Source organism: Ovis aries, chromosome 3 (genome assembly GCF_016772045.2).
Source record: "Ovis aries strain OAR_USU_Benz2616 breed Rambouillet chromosome 3, ARS-UI_Ramb_v3.0, whole genome shotgun sequence".
NCBI classification, from domain to species: Eukaryota; Metazoa; Chordata; class Mammalia; order Artiodactyla; family Bovidae; genus Ovis; species Ovis aries.
The window spans coordinates 111,534,718-111,550,026 of record NC_056056.1 but is presented as its reverse complement, the minus strand read 5'-3'; the positions used below and the strand labels follow the sequence as shown (position 1 = coordinate 111,550,026).

The 15,309-nt window shown below is 42.5% G+C and overlaps 1 long non-coding RNA gene across 2 annotated transcripts in view; it reads right to left on the bottom strand.

Moving 5' to 3' along the window:
* The window catches only part of LOC105611140 (uncharacterized), a 33,804-nt gene extending 18,524 nt beyond the window's left edge, over positions 1-15,280 (bottom strand). The window contains exons 1-3 of one of the 2 annotated variants that reach the window (XR_003588764.3): positions 15,041-15,280; positions 7,598-7,718; positions 7,220-7,362 (exon numbers count right to left, since the gene is read on the bottom strand). This is a non-coding gene — a long non-coding RNA (uncharacterized LOC105611140). The remainder of the gene's footprint in view (positions 1-7,219; positions 7,363-7,597; positions 7,719-15,040) is intronic. The other variant, XR_006059257.2, reaches the window with a different exon arrangement.
* Positions 15,281-15,309: the final 29 nt, after the last annotated feature.

The following is a 15,309-nucleotide window of genomic DNA, read 5'->3' as shown; positions in this document are numbered from 1 at the left end:
TCTTCTTGTTGGGATAGGTGGGAGCTAGTAGCTTTGTTTCCATTCAGTTCAGATATTCCAGTGTTTATTGATTGAAATCTCGTACTTAAAAGACCAAGCACTGTGAAAGAACCTAGATGATTTTCTCCACTCAAACACAGGCAGGCACGTTCTGATCAATTTCCGGCTCCTGCTAACCAGGCGGCTGTGATGTTTCTATACGTGACCCTTCTGGACATAATCAGGAGTATTAGTAAGCACTGTAAGTTGGGATGATACTCATCTGTGAGAAACAAGAACCCAATAAACAGGTAAAATATCAATTTTACTGTAGATGGTCCAAGGCTGAGGCAGCATCTCTCAAACGTCTTCAAACAACTGGATTTTCCTCTTTCTACTCCATCAACCTTAGGGATGACTTCCATTCTCCCGGTATCATGATGGTTGCTGTACTTCCAGCCATCACAGGCTTGTTTCAAGCAGGAAGAATGGGGGGGGAAAACAGAGCAATAGAAAGCCCTCCTAGACCGCAGGGGCTTTCATCTACATTTCATAAGCCATTACTGAGCTACATAGCTACTCTTAGCTGAGAGAAAGGTTGGGAGTTGAACACATTTATTTCCTAGTCTCAGTAGTAGTTAAAACAAGAGGGAAGGGTTGGAAAAGGTATTGGAAGAGCCTTGCAATGACATTGACTATGGAAGTCATTTGCATATTTGCCTTGGAAACTATGGAAAAACTAGGGGTGGTTTCTATGTCTCTGTTTGTTTGTGTGACTCATCACTTATTTTGGTAATGAAAGGCCTGAGAAGATAATTTGGTAATTATCTTCTTGGTATTCCACTTGGTTACTTCAGGGAGAAAATGACAGGGCACAACCTTTTGAGGTGGCACCTTTGGGGCGTGTAACAGCTCACGATGAACCAGAAGAGTATAGTATCCCCAGCTGGCTTGGTACACACACAGAAAAGGGGGCCTGTGAACAGACAGTAAGACCACACTGGGTGCCACAGGGCCCGTGGAGCTTCATCGTTGCCAGCCTAGTGGTGACCAACTGTTGTTTACACTTAGTTCCCGAGAATTTCTCAAGTTATCCTTCCAGGGAAATGAATGTGAACATACCACTGATACTGAAGAGATCTGAATGGAATTCTCACACCTTATCCCTGGAAGCGACCTTGAGAATTCATTTAGCCATGCCCTCTTATGTTCACCTGCGGAAATAGAATCCCATGAAATTATCTGCACTGGGATACCCAGATGAGGGTCACTGGTGTCCTTTTCTATTCTACCACTTGGAAGAAGTGGGAGCACTCCCGTAGTATATTACCACAGCACTCAAACTTCCCACAGGTAACATTTAACTGCAAACATCTGTCTAGTTTCCTTCACTTCTACCCTGTGGCCTTCCCTAGTGGCTCAGTGGTAAAGAATCTGCGTGCAATGCAGGAGACCCTACGTTTGATCCCTGGGTTAGGAAGATTCCCTTGGAGAAGGGAATGGCAATACACTCCAATACTCTCGCTTGGAGAATTCCATGGACAGAGGACCCTGGTGGACTACAGTCCATGGGGTCCCAAAGAGTTGGACATGATTAAGTGACTAACATTTTTCACTACACTGTAAACTCTCATGCAGGCGTGGGCTACGTCCTTCTTATTCAACGCAATATTTTTCTAAGATCCGATACCACTTTGGGACGTGATGTTTTTTATGGAATGAGAAAATGGAAGACTAGATGATCTACACCTGACAGAGGCTGTAATCTTTTTTTCCCCCGACTACCAGTATTTTCGAGGCCAGAATCATTCAGGTCATCGGCAGAAACTGGGTAAAGGGTCAATACAAAGCTAGACTAGGGAAGATTCTCCTACCTATTCCGTTCCTGACCCTCCTCATCATCCACTTTCCCAGGACTGAGGGGTATTTATAACTCCCCTGTTTTTGAAGGAAAATAGATCTTCAGGAAAATGTTCCTCTCACAGAGAAAATAGGGCTTACCTGACAATGGTGTAGACCTAGAAATTCTGGGTAGGAATTAAAGCAAATATATACTTTTAAGTCCAGAGTTAGAGATTATAACAGTGTCTGTCACAGTAAATCCTAAGGAGCCTTCATTGATCTGGCTGGGGTGATATGGAATGTATAACAGATCATAAAATCTTCTAGCTTATATGCTATATCAGGTTGGAGCCCAGTGATAAAAACACCATATTTTATTTTTGCCATATTGTTGGGGTCTGTTGTTTATCTTATGTTCCCAACTGATTGCTTCTGAGAGATGGCAAAGTGTTTTAAAGTTACAGAGGTAACTGTTCTAACTTCCTCCTAAACAGAGATGATGTCTAGGGCTTCCCTGGTGGCTCAGAGGTTAAAGCATCTGCCCACAATGCGGGAGACAAGAGTTCGATCCCTGGGTCAGGAAGATCCCCTGGAGAAGGAAATGGCAACCCACTCGAGTATTCTTGCCTGGAGAATCCCATGGAAGGAGGAGCCTGGTGGTCTACAGTCCACTGGGTCGCAAAATAAAGGCGAACACGACTGAGCGATTTTCACTTCACTAGAATACCGAGGGTCAGAGTATGTGCTCTGATTGCAGATTGCCAAGTCAGCAAGGCGTGAGTAGCTGGAAATCTTTCAGTTCTTTGTTATGCAAGGTAAGAATGTGCTACTAGGAAGACAAATCACTTGTTCTCTCTAAATTTATTTAGCAACACTTATGTTCATGTAGGATGAAGTACCATGAAATTAGCAATCACACAGATTTTGAAAAGTCAGAATTGGCTTATTTCTTAATTCTTAAGAAGAGATAAGTCTCTCCCTAGTGGTTAGAGAAAAGATTTGAATCCTCTTAAAGGCTGTAAATTGAATATCATTGCTTTGTTTCCTGCTAAGTTACAGTCTAAACCAAATAGCTCTTAATGTTAAACTGATTATCCTACTCATAATTTTTTCTCATTATCATTCATTTTAAAATACTGGTGGGTCTCACTGTTTTCATCTTACCAAATCAAGCTGATTCTCTAAAAATTATAATAAATGCCTCATTTGAATTTTTAAAAATTTTGTATCAATAGTTTGTATCCACCTATTCCACAAATAGGTGATAAACAACAAAAAATGACCAAAATTATCTGTGTTACTTTTTCCTTTCTAGGTAATAGCTTTCTTTGAAGACCATTTTTTTTTTTCAAACTATGTACCCAGGTCTCCTTTTGGCAAAGATATATCACCTCTCCTATTAACATCATGGGACTTTACAATGAATTTCCCATAAACAGACATTTGAGGATGAGCTCATCTGGTATTAGACTATAGCTTATAAAAGGAGTCAAGTTTGCAGCTTTTTTTCGTTTTTCTGACTCCTGTCTTAGCAAACTTTGATTGCTATATCATCAATTTAAAATACCATATTATTATTTCCAAAACAGTGACTCAATACAGTATAATAATGCTAGATGTTGCCAGTTCATAGTGGCCAAATGAAGCTACCTTATTTGAAAGCAGGATTTGAAAAGTCACCATTTAAATAAAAATGACACTCAAATTGAATTCTAGCAATAGTGGTTTTTCTAGCCATTCAGACTGCCATAGCAACACACCACAGACCGAGTGGCTTATGGCAACAGTGGTGGAGGCTGGGGAGCCCAAGATCAGGGCACTTGCAGGTTTAGTGACTGGTCAGAGCTAGCTTTCTGGTTCACGAAGTGAAGTGAAGTGGAAGTCGCTCAGTCATGTCCAACTCTTTGCGACCCCATGCACTGTACAGACTGTATAGTCCATAGAATTCTCCAGCTCTTTTTGCTTTGTCTTCGCATGGCAGGAGGTGGCAGAGGAGCTTTCTCTGGTGTCTTTTTGAAGGGCACTAACTCCCATCCTACCCACCTAATCACCTCCCAAAGGCCTCACCTCTAATACCATTAACTTGGGGGTTAAGATTCAACATATAAATGGGGAGGGAGGCAGGGACAGAAGCATTTGGATCATAGCAATGATCTCCCCTTCTCCCAGATTTTACCTAAAGCCAAATGACCTCTTTGGGGAGGAACTACATTTAATTAACTTCAACCACATGTAACCTCTGTGTTAATTGCATATGTATGTAATTTTTGTTACAACCAATTATGTAAAGTGTTATTTTTCCTACTTTACAATTGAGAGAATGGAAATGTAGAGAAATTAAATAACTTGTCCAAGGTCACCCTGCTAGTAGGATGCGAAGGTAGGATTCAGATGCAGACCTTGGTCTCTTTATCCAATATCTGTTCACTCAGCAAATATCTGGTAAGCCTGTACTATGAGAGGAACAGTATGTGAGAGACTGAAGGAGCAAAGAAAGTAAGACAGAGCCACTGTTTTCAGAGAAGTCACTGCTGCTTTTAAAAGAACATGTGTTATGTGCTAATTTGCTTCAGTCCTGTCTGACTCTTTGTGACACTATGGACTGTAGCCCAACAGGCTCCTCTGCCCATGGGCTTCTTCAGGTAAGAATAGTGGAGTGGGTTGCCATTTCCTTCTCCAGGGGATCTTCCCAACCCAGGAATCGAACCAAGCATCTCTTACATCTCCACATTGGCAGGCGTGTTCTTTACCACTAGAGCCTCCTGGGAAGCCCTTTAAAAGAATAAGGAAGTGCCTAGCAAGAGACTCACAGGCTAGCACAGGGCGCCACATCGTGTGTAAAAGAAGAATCATTTCTTCACTTGAATTCTCTAATGAATAATGCCCTTCCTTCAGAAGAAAATCAGTAAGTGAAGCCTCCCAGAAATTCAGGACTCTCAAATAGCTAGCTCGTTTCTTTCCTAATCGACTTATTTTCTTTGAGTGCAGAAGTGACGGTGACTCAGAGACTGTATTAAGAGACCAGCCTGGGCCCCATGCCGCGGCCCTCTCAGTGGCCTATTCCTTCAGGGCTGGCACATCCCACCTTCACCTTCCCCAGTGATAAGCTAGCAAAAAAAAAAAAAAATCCTTATCAGATCTGCTTGTGTTAGCAAAGGTACAGATGTGAAATCTAAAATGGGAAGATCCTGAATTGTATACCAAGAAACTGCCAATTAGTGTGCAGACAATTAAACTGTGTTAGAAACTCAGGGGGAACACTTGCTTCCTTTCTTTCCCTTTCTCTCTCTTTCATTTATTACAGATGCATGAGGAAGAGACCCTTGGAAAGATTAGAATGATGCTATCACTTTACCCTTTCTCAAATGCATTATCATTGGCTGCAATAATCTTTTGCAATGGTTGTCTCTCTTCTCTAGTTAGGGGGTTAGCACTGTATGCGTCTCATTTAGCACCAAGTACTCCACACCCAGATGCACTACAGACAATAAATTTATTCAACAAGGATTCACTGAGTATGAAGGAAGGAATGCTCTATTTTATCAGAACTTTTATGAGGCTAAAAACTGTATCCTCTAAAAAGAAATTAGCATACCCCATTTTATCAAACTGTAACTTTTCCTTCATTTCTCTGAAGGACTATTCTATTTCCTTTGGCAAAGAGAGAGGGTCAAAAGGTATATGACCCTATTTTATGTGGTGAAAGGTATTTCAAATATCTATTGCTGGATAACAAACATCCTGAGAACATGATGACTCCTCAATACCAAATGTGTATTAATTCTCCTGTTTCCGGGGTGGACAGTTCTTTTGTTTCACGTTGTCTACTAGAGCTGAAATGTTAAGGCTGCTTCTTTACTCCTCACATCTACAGAATCAGCTGTGATGCTTGGAACATCTGAGAGCTGACCGGCGCCTCTATCTCTGTCTCTCCACTCAGCCAGCTCAGGCTTCCTCCTAGTGACATGGTCCCAAGGCAGCTGGACTCCCCACACTGTAGCTCTCTTCCAAGAGAGAGGAAGCAGAAGCTCCCATCCTGCTGAAGCCTTGACCTGGTATTAGCAGAGTCATAGCCAGAGCAACCGACTGGTCTAAGTCAGTCACAGGGCTGGTCCAGATTCAAGGGGAGGAGAAACAGGCTCAGCCTCTTGGTGTGAGGAATGGCGTGCATCTGTAAGGCGTGAAACACTCGATGGGGACACACCTTGGAGACCAGATTCTATCAGAGCACTCAGGTGGCTCTTCCAGGGTGGCCTGGCTGCCGTGTGACTGCCGCGACTGTGCACCAGAATGTGCCCTGCAGGGATGATGGCCAAGGCGGTGTGTGACTTGGGCAGATGCTACACTCTCCTTGCTTCTCGCCTGATACAACTACACATTAACATCCCTTCATTGCTTTGGCGTGGCGACAGCTCCAAGTCACTGCTGCCAGACACCTCTCCATCTGCCTTAAAATATGACTCATTACCATTATAATGATTCTTCAGCTTTATTAAACAACTGTATTCTGCAAAATCAAATGAGATTTGTAAAGACTTCCTCATGAATCATCACAGCATCCCTGGTGAGAGTTTGAAGGAGGTAGGTGTACTCTCATTTTGGAAATGAGAGAGGTGCAACAAAATGAAGCCCTGGGAGGTTACCAAGCTCACAAAGCTGGTCAGATAGAAAGAAGGGAAGAAGCAAGGGGGGGGGAGAGAGGGAGGAGAGTAAGAGTGTGTGTGTCCTCAGGGAAATAATGGAGCATCATCAAAATTATTCTTTTCTCTTTAATGCTATATGGCAACCACTTAAGTATCTTAGGGCTTCCCTTGTGGCCCAGCTGGTAAAGAGTCTGCCTGCAATGCAGGAGACCTGGCTTTGATCCCTGGGTTGGGAAGATCCCCAGGAGAAGGGAAAGGCTACCCACTCCAGTATTCTGGCCTAGAGAATTCCATGCGCTGTATAGTCCATGGGTTGCAAAGAGTCGGACACGACTGAGCAACTTTCACTTACTTCACTAAGTATCTTAACTACTAAAACATTTCCCGAAGCAACAAACTTCCGATATAATCAAAGAGTTGCCCCTTACCCCCTGCCAAAATTACTGTAATAATTTTGTCAGATTCAAATTGTATCTGATTCAGATTAGTTTTGCTTCTTTCTAGCTATATGTCATTGAAAAGTACTGTCCCTCATGTACTGATAAGTGTAAGTTTTAAAGGTTTGCTGTGGACATAAAATGAAAAGCATCCATGTAGCACATAATGTATGGTAGATGGCTCATAACAGACACTGAATCATATTTTTTTGGTCTTTGGGGATTAATAGGTTAGTTTAAATAGAAAAGATTTTAGAAAACCTTTCTTTATCCTATATGTAGTGATTTTAAAAAACAACAGAATTGATTAACAGTTACCTGCCTGCAGGTTACATGCAGCTGAGTCTGTGTAGTCTTGGACCAGTCAGTTAATCTCTAGCCATGAGAATCCTCCTCTGTGACCCAACAGAACTGAACCGGATGATCTCTAAGGTTTTTGCTTGTCTGGCTTAGGTGGCTCCCTGGAAAGAGAAAAAGTCTTTCAGTTCTTTCCTGAGGCCATCGTTTGTGACTATTTTGCCCTCTAGTGGCAAGAATCAGAGAAAACCATTCCTCCTGGGAGAAAGTTTCATGCTCACTGTCCATCAAAACGTGCTGTTCTGATGAATGCTTAGACTTGTTGCAATATTGTTGTAGTTGCATAACGCAAAAGAAATTACCACCCCCCAAATTAGCCGTTGGAAACAACAAACATACAGTTTCTTTGGAGATCAGGAATTTGTGAGCAGCTTAGCTGGGTGCCTGTGGCTCAGGGTCTCTTAGGAGGCTGCAATCCCATTGTCAACCAGAGCGGTGCTCACTGGAGAGTTGGCCCACACTAGGAGAGTGAAAAACTTGGCTTAAAACTGAACATTCAGAAAACTAAGATCAAGACATCCAGTCCCATCACTTCATGGCAAATAGATGGGGAAACAATGGAATCAGAGACTTTTGGCTCCAAAATCACTGCAGATGGTGACTGTAGCCATGAAATGAAAAGACGCTTGCCCCTTGGAAGAAAAGCTATGACCAACCTAGGTGGCATATTAAAAAGCAGAGACATTACTTTACCAACAAAGGTCCATCTAGTCAAAGGGATGATTTTTCCAGTAGTCATGTATGGATGTGAGTTGGACTATAAAGAAAGCTGAGCACCAAAGAGTTGACGCTTTTGAACTATGGTGTTGGAAAAGACTCCTGAGCGGCCTGTGGCTGCAAGGAGATCCAACCAGTCCATCCTAAAGGGAATCAGTCCTGAATATTCATTGGAAGGACTGATGCTGAAGCTGAAACTCCAATACTTTGGCCACCTGATGCAAAGAACTGACTCAGTGGAAAAGACCCTGATGCTGGGAAAGATTGAAGGCAGAAAGAGAAGGGCACGGCAAAGGATGAGATGGTTGGATGGCATCATTGACTCAATGGACATGAGTGTGAGTAAGCTCCAGGGTTTGGTGATGGACAGGGAAGCCTGGTGTGCTGCAGTCCATGGGGTCACAAAGAGTCGCACACAACTGAGCAACTGAACTGAACCGAACAGAGAAGATGTGCTTCCAATCTCTCTTAGGAGGCTGATAGCCGGAGGTTTCAGTTCCTCCCCACGTGTATCTGTAGGGGTGCTGAAGACAAGGCAGGTGGCTTGGGGGAAGGGGCGGGTAGGAGTACGAGAGAGACATTTCCAGATCATGACTGAGAAAAGCATGAATGTCTCCATGGCATTGTTGAGGTCCTAGATCCAGTTTCCAGGTAGGCAGGGCAATAAATCCTTTTTTTATTCATTTGTTACTTTGAGTCCCTATGACCTGCAGTCAAAGGAATGTTGTAAAGTATACTTTATACCTATATACAAGTGTACTAAAGTGTCCTAAAACTGTAATTGTGGAAGGCATTGCCTATTTAAGGTAAAGGGGCCCCTCCAACCCCATGCCCCTCCTACGGAGCTTTTAACAGTAGGCAACTGGAGAGTTCTTAAGATCGGATCCCGGCTTCTTCTTCTTTCTTTGGCTGCGCTGGGCCTTAGTTGCGGCACTCAGGACCTTCGCTGTGGTGTGCAGGCTTCTCTTTAGTTGCATTGTGTGGGTTTCCGAGTGCAAGGGCTCAGCAGTTGCAGCACATGGGCTTAGCTGCCCCACGGTATGGGGGATCTCAGTTCCATGACCATGTCTCAAACTTGCGTCCCCTGAGTTGAAAGGTGGACTTTTAACCACCAGACCAGCGAGGAAGTCCCCAGATCCAGGCTTCTGAGACACTCCTCCCATACTACTTTAAAGCAAGGGTCCTCAACCTAATAACCTGATCCTCCTGGGGTTCTGTGAAGAGTGTGACAGGCATGTGAACATCCCAACAAATTGTAGCTAAAAAGTTATGTGTACCAAAATACATGCGCTTTTCTGGGGAAAAGATCTGTAGATTTCATCACATCAGTACAGGGACTGGTAAAACAAGAGGGCAGATCTCTGCTTGATCATTAAAGGCAAAGTATAGTGTTAAAGTCTGAGTGTGCATGGCTCGAAGTGTGTCAGGTAGCTCGACTTTTCAACTGGAGAATCTGGAACAGTGGAGAAGCAATGCCACCATCTTATTAACACCACGAAATGACTTGTTTAAATAAAAACCCATCTGATGTTTAAAATACTTCATCCGAAAGTTCATTTCATTGTGGGCCATCTGCAGTTATCACTATCTGAAGGATGGAAGAGGCTTATAGATTTTAAAAGTGACTAGAAATTGCTCCCTGGAAAAGTTCAGATATCCCCTCAAGTGTCATGTAGACAAATAAAAGACTGCAGTTTGCTTGTTCTATCTGCATAAAGGAATAATTCTCAGTAGTACCAATACATTCACACACCACTGAGCAGATCTTGAATATTCATGCATGCAGTAAAAAGCCTTCTGTTGCTATGGTGGAACCTCATATTGTGAAATGTGCTCCAGCTATCCTTTAGAGAGAAGAATATTATAATTGAAAATTAAATCAAAAGCTGTTGCTTATCAACAAGAAGAAGCAGGAAGAGCAAGAGGGAAGATTGCCCTGGAAACAGTGGGAAAGTCTAGATTAGATTCCCAGTGAAATATCGATGTCTTGTGGGCCTGGGGTTTGGAGAGACTAATATTCTAGTAGTAATGTCTTTAGACCCCAATTATCTACTGTATATAGGTTTCTCAGGTGGCTCAGTGGTGTCTCCTGCCGATGCAGGAGACACAGGTTCAGTCCCTGGGTCAGGAAGATTCCTGGAGAAGGAAATGGCAACCCACTCCACTATTCTTGCCTAGAAAATCCCATGGACAGAGGAGCCTGGTGGGCTACACTCCACCAGGTCACAAAGAATAAAACACAGATGAGCAACTGAGCATGTACAACCCCTCCATGTGATTCTGAAATTGGCTAAGGTTTAAGAAACAGTAATCTGGGCTTCCTTGGTGGCTAAGACTCTGAGCTACCACTATAGGGGGTGGGGTTCAATCTCTGGTCAGGGAACCAAGATCCTGCAGGCTGTAGGGGCTGTGCGATGCAGCTGAAAAAGAAACAGTAATCTAACTCAGTTCCTTTATTTCACAATCAAAGAATCAGAGGTTGAGTAAATGCCTACTCAGGATCCAAACTTCTTAGCAGCCCCAGCAGTAAACCACAACTCCTTAACCCAGAGAGTTTGCTAAGCATGGCCTTGCAGGAAGAGGTGGAAATCCTGCAAAGGTTATTTCCCTGCAGCCTGACACGTGAGACATCCTGCTGCACTGCAGAAAGCGTTCCAGGACTGGCCGAATATGTTTCTCAAAACTGGTCCCTCTTCTGGATTCCCAGGTGATGCAACAGGAAAGAATGTGCCTGCAGATACAGGAGTTCAGCGCCTGAGCTGGGAAGATCCCCTGGAGTGGAAAATGGCCACACACTCCAGTATTCTTACCTGGAAAATTTCATGGACAGACAAGCCTAGTGGGCTACAGTCCATGGGGTCACAAAGGGTCAGACAGGACTGAGTACGCATGCACAGCCGAGGATCCCAAGTTTCCTAGGCTTTCATCCAGAATACCTCATTTTTTTATTGACGTCACTTTGTAAAAGACGGGGTAATACCATGATTAGTTGACAGATGGGCTTCTTTATTTTTTTTTAATTGTTATCATGAGATCCCTTCTTAATATGCAATCATTTTTATAGTCACGGTTATTATTACTCATTCATGTTGATAGATAAATGTTGATTTCAGATTTTAAACCTGTCTATGAGGTTGACAGAAATAGAAAGCAGTTTATCTGTGTTAGAAAATAAAAATGTGCCAACCCTTTGTATGTGGGAAACCCTCCTCGATTGCTTATTTTTAAAAAAATTAGTGAAAAAAGCCACAGAAGATTACTGTGGAAAAAAACCTGTTTTTTATCTCTGATAAATGAGTGTAGAATGTTAAATGGAAAATAACACTTATTTGCCCACTTTTTTTTTTTTTTCCTTTTTTAAAATAAGCACAGCTGTGGTATTGTTAAGTCACATCCTGACTTCTCTGCCCACCACCCTCTGGGTTAATTTTGTGGGAATTAAGGCCTTTAATTCCAAAGGAGAGTTGAGGCCAACGTGCTTTTCATGGGAAAATACATGAGCAGGATGAGAGCTGGTAAACTCATCATCTATAGGGAGATGGCTGCATGTGGGTCTAAGTTGCTTAACAGGCCAAGGAGGGGAGAAATCTCAGCCAAACAGCTCTGCCTGCAGGACCTTCTCCCCTCTAGTGCCAAGGAACTCTGCAGAGAGCATTTTCCCTGCCACTTTTAGTGCTATTTGTGCAATTTCTGGAAATCACACTGCAGATCTGAGTACATATTTATATCCAGATTTCTAAGGAAGTTAAATGACGTATATTGTGACTGATTTACAACTGTACTGTTATTAAGTTGCCATCCTTTGAAATGTCTCTCTATGAAGAGGCAACAGTCAACATTTTGGTGACTGGGTTTCCATAGACTTTCTTATCGCACAGGAGCATACACGCATACAGACAGTTTTACATAAATAGATTCATATGCCTGCTGTCTTATCATGGATGTCGATTTTTTAAAGTCTTTTTGCCTACTTCGTTTTTCTTTTCTAATCGCCTTCATCCCTAAAGTAGCCAGCCCTGAAAGTTTAATGTATATCCTTCCAAATCTTTTCTCATTGTATAATCACATACACACACACATAATTATTATTATGTGCAGAATATAGAACAGAACCAAGTATTTAAAACAATGTCTGAAGCATTATACTCAATATTTATTAAATGAATGGTTTGCTTCCTAAAAGTGGGATAATTACATGCATGTATATATAATTATTATAATAATTATTCCATATATATAATTATCCCATCTTTCTGTATCTGGCATTTATCCTTCAAAGCCTCTAGGTAATCGCTCCGTATAGATTTAATTAATTCTTATGAATGGTTGCATAATAGCTCACAGTTATGAAGACAACACTTCATATAACAATATATTTAACTATATCCCTAATTGATAGTCAAGATGAATTTACTTTTTTGTTACTATAAAAAATAACAGCTAACACCTGTTGTGTTCCACAGACAAAGCATTTTTTTGCAAGCACTTTATATGTATAAAGTCATTAAATTAAGATTATTCTCTCCATTACAGGAAACTGAACAGAAGTAGATTAAGAAACTTTGCTAAGGCTGTATAGCCAGTAGATGGCAAACTAGTCAGTGTGGCTCCAAGGAGCCTTTCACGGAACTGGTTCTATACAGAGCAGCTGTCAGCACAATTGTACTTGCCTCCTAATGGAATGGTGCCTGGTTTCTAGTTGACAGTTTCCTAGGAGTGGAAGAATGTGTCTATTTCATATTGATAGCTTGCTTTGCAAAAAGAGTGTAACAGTTTTCATTTCCATCAAAACAATATATGAGAGTGCTCTTTTCTTCAAGAGATTATCATTTAAAAATATTACACATGTATTTTTAACCAATGTGAAGGGTGAAACGTGTGATTTCATTGTTATGTCTCTGTGCTTTTCAAACAGCAGTAAGGTTGAGTGTGATATGTTTATCAGCCACCCGGATTTGCTCTACTGTAAACTGTTGTATGAGGGTTCTCCAGAGACACAGACTATATAATTACTTAGGTGATTATGGAGGCCTGGAAGGTCCAAAATGTGGGCTTTGGGGCAGGGTGGGCCAGCAGGCTGGAACAGGTGATGCTGCGGTCCAAGTCCAAAGACTCTGAGGCTGAAGACCCAGCCCTCCTTCCAATACATTTGCAACAACTAACCCTTTGGGTATGGTGGCCTTTCAGGAGCTATTAAAATTCAGACTGCCTGGACATGAAGTCTAGCTCTTCACTTATTAGTGATTTGAGTTCCTTAAAGTAAGGCTCTCAAAACCCTGCTTCATAGAGCCTCTAGGAAACCTTCTCACTTCGTAACTTTCACTTGTTATTTATTCTATTTTAGGGACTGTCTTTTTTTTTTTTTCAATAGTTAGAAATATATGAAATTGTTGCTGAAACTTGGCCTCTGTTCATTGGTTCCAAACAGAAAAGCAGAGAGAGTTTGGGTGAAGTAAAGAGTAGCTTTTATTGCTTTGCCAAGCGAAGGGGGTCACAGCGGGCTGATGCCCTCAATACTGTGTGAGCCACCCTGGAGGGGGTAGGGAGCACTTTCTCAGTGTTTACCGAGCAGGGCGTGACCTGCTCCTGGACAATTCTGGGACTGGCTGGCATCAAGGTAACGCTTCAAGCATCATCAACCTCCTTGTTCCAACCAGTGTAAAGGCTCTACGTTCCTGTGGTCAGCAGTTTTCATTTAGAGGGGGTCTGCTTCCTGTAAAAACAACTTAGGAATGTGGATCAGGCCTTTATATCTTTCAGGGACCTGTGAGCCATGGTGAGTCCTTACGTGGCAGGATTATAGCCTAAGCTGTAGCCAGTTTTCTAGCCCAACAGCTTTTCTTTGTTTTGACATCTTCACATTTCCCAATCATTAACTTGTGAGCCGGTTTACTTTGGAAGACAGAACACAGGGGCTTGTTTAAAGATCAGTGCCTGTCATTTAGAAGACACACAAGATTAAAGCAGAAATCTTTACATAATCAAGTGTCTTTTGATCTTCTGTCCCCAAGTAACTGATTTATACCTATACCTTATAAACGAGTATCTTTTATAGAAGATACAGGAGGCCGGACATCCGATAAATGTTCCCCATTTCATTAATGTGAGAAATCCAACTTGTCAAATGCTTTCTCTATTTGTGCTGCAGATAAATTTAAAAATGGATAGCAATAAGACAATTTAACCAAAGAAGTATCATCTTTGTCGTGTGTAAGAACTTTTAGGTTCCTAGCAGTATAGAGTCATAGAAAGGACATCGTGACATCAGCCAGGTATACCGTGTTGGGGTAGACAGGCGTTCGTCATTTTCCCAGCCTCTCAGCAGTAGAGAATCTGCCTACTAATACAGGAGTCCTCCCCAACCCCGGCCCCGTCAACCCCCACGCCCCCCCAGCCCCTGCCATTGGATCAGTGGTTCCAGAAGATCTCCTGGAGAAAGAAATGGGTAACCCATTCCAGTATTCTTGCCTGGAAAATCCCACGCACAGAGAAGCCTGCCAGGCTACAATCCATGGGGTCACAAAGAGTTGGACTTAGCAGACTGAACAGGCTAGGTGAAAAACTTTAGAATTGTCGCTTAATTACTGTATCTCTGCTTAGAAATGCCAGGACCCTAGACAGTAACCATCAGAAACAATGACTTTGAAAACTTATTAATATTGTCCAAAAAAAAAAAAAATCAACCTTAGTTTTGCTTTAATTTCGTCTTTGTTTCAAGGATTAGAAATAATGTTAAATAAATACCCTCCGACAAAAGTCTCACAACAAATGGTATCTATTACTGTCACGGCTAATATATTCTCATATCTGTACCACCTCCCAACGCCTAGCACATATTGAAGTGAAGTGAAGTCGCTCAGTCGTGTCCGACTCTTTGCGACCCCATAGACTGCAGCCTACCAGGCTCCTCCGTCCCCGGGATTCTCCAGGCAGGAATACTGGAGTGGGTAGCCATTTCCTTCTCCAGGAGATCTTCCCAACTAAGGGATCGAACCTGGGTCTCCCGTATTGCAGGCAGACGCTTTACCATCTGAGCCACCAGGGAAGTCTCATATGAATATTTACCGAATGAGTGACAGCACTGAGATTCAGGTGGCACACTAGCTAAAGCTTGGAGTCTTGCTTTTCGCGTTAGACCCTGAGTGCATGAGAAAACGAAGGATAAAACCTTCTCCGACTTGCTGCCAGTGCTAAACTATTAATTCCCAACACGCACTAGAACTCCGTAGTTACCCGCGCCGGGTCAAAGCAGCCTCCAGCTCTCCTTTGGCTACGCGGGAGCAGAGCAGAGGTTTATGCAAATACGCGGGCTCTAGCGTGCGCACGCGCAGAGA